Source organism: Camelus ferus, chromosome 1 (genome assembly GCF_009834535.1).
Source record: "Camelus ferus isolate YT-003-E chromosome 1, BCGSAC_Cfer_1.0, whole genome shotgun sequence".
Taxonomy (NCBI): domain Eukaryota; kingdom Metazoa; phylum Chordata; class Mammalia; order Artiodactyla; family Camelidae; genus Camelus; species Camelus ferus.
Window position 1 is genome coordinate 1595550 of NC_045696.1, and position 4615 is coordinate 1600164.

Sequence of the window (4615 nt, forward strand, 5' to 3'; positions counted from 1 at the left end):
TCCTGCACAGTGTTTTTCTTCGTTGCATTTTAATACGATCACGTGGGAACCAGGTGGCCGTGGGACAGGCCTGAGGCTCCGCAGCAGACTTGCCTTCCCGAGGTGGCAGCTCGGCCTGGGACTCCACCTCGTTCCCCGCCCCCCGCAACCTCAACTTCCCGGTTTCCCAGCAGCACCCGGGTAGGATGGACGTCTCCACCGACCTTGGGCCAGAACTCCGCGCTCCCTTCAGCCTGAGTGTGGGCAGCTGACGCCGTCCTGCGGGGAGAAGGCAGCGGGGCGCTGAGACCACGCTTCTGTTTTATAGGTGGTTCTTGTCTCGGCTGCCGACCTGCCCTGGTCTGGGCCTGGTCACTGGACGGGAGCACGGAGGCCGAGTCCCCGATCCGCCGTTGCTGCTGCGGTGACGGTCATCGTGGCTTCTCGTGTTGGCCCCGTGACGTCCCGAGCCAGGTGCCCAGGCGGTCCCGCTCCTCTGGGCTCTTGCCTGCTGCCCACCCTGTGTCTGGGCCAGGACCTCGGCCCCTCTGCCAGCAGCACTCGTCGTGCCTTCCTGTTGAGGAGTTTCAGCCGTGCTTGTTAATGTCTGGGGTCTGGGGTGGTAGGAGGCGGGGGTCCCCAGTCCCACCTCCAGGCTGAGTGATTCGCTAGGAGGCCTCACAGCTGTGGTTTGTTGCAGAGAAAGGCCCAGGGGCTGAGTCAGCACAGGGAGGGTCGCGTGGGGAGAGGCCAGGGGACACCGGGCACAGGCTTCCTGAGCCCCCACCCCCACCCCGGGGAGTCACAAGGAAGCACTGACCCGCCAGCAGGGAGCTCGTGGGAGATCAGCGCCCAGGGCTCTCCTGGGGGCTGGTCACGTGGGCGCCCTCCGCCTGGCCTGCGCCCAAGTTCCAGACTCCCAGAGGGAGCGCAGCTGTCCATACTGCGTGTGCAGGCGGGCCAGGCCCGGGAGGCCCCGCGTCACTCCACGCGCACGTTCCCAGACGCCCGAGGGGGCGTCCCGGGCCTGCTGTGCGCTTCCCTCTGTAGGCTCCCCTTTGGGGATTTTAATTACATTTGTTTCAGAACGTTTGTTCGCTCTGTCCCTTCCTGAGTGTTTCAGTTTTCATTTGGGGCCCCTTTTCTGTGGTGCTGGTTTTGTGAGAGATTTGGGTGATTTGGGTCAGTGTCCACCCTGTCTTCCTGTTTGCCAGTCCGATTCCAGGGACAGAGAGGGGAGTTCTGGGGCTTTATCTTCTGGGTGTGGGGGCCCCACTGCGCCCCTCCAGGCTCTGGCCCTGCACGACCGGAAACGCAGAGCTTCGCAGGGCCCTCGGCCCTTTGGCCCCTGTTGTCTTTGTGTGGGACGAGCGCTTGTCCGATGCGTCCGTCCCCCGTGTCAGCCAGGGTGCCTGGGTGGAGTACATGAGGGAGGCCCCCGTCTGCCCGCGTCAAGGGCGCCCTTCCCCCCAGGAACTGGGCTTTGTAGAGGGGACAAGGTGGTTCAGTCCTTGAAGAGGCAGACAGCACCAGCCTTCCCCACCCCTGACCCAGAGTCCCCGAGCCCAGGCCCCTGTGGCATCTGGACCCGTGTCCTGGGTGTGGACTTGCCCCGCGCCCACCACCTCCCCCTTTGAGCGAAGCCCGGTTCTGGAGGACGCCAGCCTGGCCCAGTCACACCCTGATTCAGCAGAGGTGCCATCAAGCCCGTCTGCCAGGCCAGCCACCCCGTCACCCCTGAGCCCCAGGATCCTCGGGCACCTGATGAGGGTTCCTCTCCGCCAGCGCCTGCCCTCCCGCACAGCAGTCTCTGCCCACTGGCCTTGGGGAGGCGTGCCCTGCCCCCTGCCTGGCTGTGTCCCCCGCCTGGCTGCCCCACTCTTCAGGCCCTGAGTCTCCTCCCCAGCTGCCCTCCCCAGCCAGGTGAACCAGTCACGCCTCCGCCACCCCCTGTTCCTCAGCTGAACAAGGGGTGATGCGGCCTGGGGAGGGTACCGCAGCGTCCAGGAGGACAGTGTGCCCGGCAGACGCGGCGCTGCTGGTGAGTCACCCTGCTGCCCTCAGGCCACGCCACGTGGGGCAATCTTGGCCTCACCTTTTATATTTTGACTAGACTTGCTGTATCTCTGAGTGAGGGAGCTGATGTGTAAATGGTGCAAAGCTCAGGACTGAGTGGTCCTGGAGCGGGGCGTGTCCATGGTGTGACACTGCGGGTGGGGCTGGGCTGTGACCCGTGGAGCCAGAGGGGCGTTGTCCCCGGCCGGGCAGCCCTGCGCCCCCTCCCACCTGCCTCGGGTGCTGTCCTCGGGAATCATGCACGGCCAGGAAATGCCTCCGCAGCGGGAGCCGAGGTCCTGCGTAGACCTCTTCCTCCTTGGAGTCCCAAGGAGTCTCAGTGGTGGTCACTCTCTTTCAGGAGTGGAGATGAGGGAGGCTGTGTTCTCAGGGTGACGGGCCTGGTGTCCAGCCTTGGGGCGGCGCCAGGGGAGCACAGGTGGGGTCTCATGGGAAGTGGGAGGGGATGGCAGGGCCTGCAGCCCACTCGCTGCCATCACTCAGTGGCGGGCGCAGGATCCCTGGGCGGGACCTGCTGCCCAGTAGCACAGTGAGGAGCGCCCGGGCCTGTGGATGGAGGCTGCGTACCCAGTCGGTGGGTAGGGTCCTGGGGGCAGCTGGACCAGGTCATAGGTGGTCCGAGCCAGCTGCCTGGGCTGGGCGGCGTGTGAGCGAGTGACGGATCCCTGCGACTCAGGTTGTCTCCAGGGGATGGTGGTGCCAGGTCCCTTTCAACTGGCGCATGAGCGTGTGCCTGCGCGTGTGGGTTTACCTCCCTGGCAGAGGACCTGACGCTGGAGCTGGCTCAGATGGAAACGAGAGACCGAGGGATTGTCTTGCTAGTGGCTCTTTGAAATCCTGGATAATGCACTGAATGAGTTGGAACCACATGAAACACTTGCAGCTTCGGGGCAAAGCCGACTCAGGGAATCTCACGGGGTTCTCCCTCCTGGACCAGTTCCCGCCCGAGGAGCAGCTACTCGAGGGGACGAGGCGGCAGCGAGGTCCCAGGTGCCAGACCTCGGGTGCCACCTCACCCGGCACGGCCCCCGCCTCCTGCCACGCTCCACGCCCACGTGTGCACACACGTGGCTCCTCGGGGGTGAGAAGCCTCTGCGGACTTCAGGGGTGAGCGGGTCAAGGGTGAGCACCAGCCTGCACACTGGACCCCCAACTCGCCAGCGAGGAGGAGGGCATCTGAGGCCCAGCCACACGGGGCGGGATGGAGTCGGCCTTCGCTCCCCACCGCTGCAGCCCCTGGGCACTGCCTGGGAGTCTGGCAGGCTTACAGGGACCAGCGAGGTCTGGGCTGCAGCGACAAGGGAGGGAGGATGTCCTGGGCTGGCTGAGCCAGAGCTGTGGGGGGCACCCACAGGGAGTGACCGGCCGCAGGGGAGGGAGGGGCCCCTGCCCACCAGCGCCCAGTGAAGGCAGAGTGTGGAGGTGAGTCCCACACCTGTCCGCGCTCCCCCGGCCCACACCTGGCCCAAGGCTCCCACCTGTCTGTCTCCCCTCCTGTCCCCGGCCTGGGCTGCCCCGTCACGTCAGCACCAACCACTGTGGACGTGGAATCAGGGTGGACAAATGAGGTGCCACGGGATTGGTGACGCTGCTGCCCAGGGCTGAGGGGACACGTGGAGGGGGCTGCCCGTCGCTGCAGGGAAGTGAAGGTTGCCCCAGATCATCCACCCTTTACAGCACGAGCTGAGTGCTGTGGCCCCAGGGCTCCCAGCGCCCGAGGACGGACGGGACAGACGGACAGACAGACGGAGAGCCTGCGCCCTGCCTCCCACCCACACTCTCCCCGAGTTTGGGATGCCGCGGGGCGAGGATGCCGCCCCGCCCGTCCGCACCTGCCTGCACCACGAGCACAGCTTCCCTGCTGGTCCGCTGAAGTGAGTTGCATCTCCAGACTCTGTGATCCCAGCCTCCCTGTGCTTCGGGGGTAAACCCCTCGCGTGTGCCGCCCGCTCGCAGCGGGTGGGGCGCGGCTCCCGTCTGCGTCTCGCTCGCGGCGTCAGGCCGGCCTCGAGGATGGCTCGGAGCCTCCATCTTTCTTTCTTACGGGATCCCCTGTTCTTGAAAGTTTGGCGGAACTTCCCCGTTAAGCCACCTGGGCCTCCTGCTTTCTTTGGGATTTTTTTTTTAACATTTAAACCAGCTAAATAAAGCATTACGTTTAAAGTGGATTCTTGCAGAGAGAATGTGTTTGGGTCTCGTTGCTGTGTTTTTATTATTCTTTATCTGGTCTGACGATCTCGCTTTTAATGAGTGTATTTATGTTCAGTGAAAATCCCTGCGGTGCTTGGATTTCGTCTACAGCGTTTGACTTCCGTTTGCCCCTCTGGTTTGAGTCTTTCCTCCTAATTTCCTGTCCTTTTTTAGATTACTTGAATATTTTTTAGTATTCCATTTAGTTTGTTGGCGTTTTAAAAAATTTTAAATTGAACTGTAGTCAGTTTACAGTGTTGTGTTCGTGTCCAGTGCACAGCACACCAACTCAGTTGCGCGCGCGCACACACACACACACACACACACACACACACACACACACACATACCCTCCTCACCGCAGGTCACCG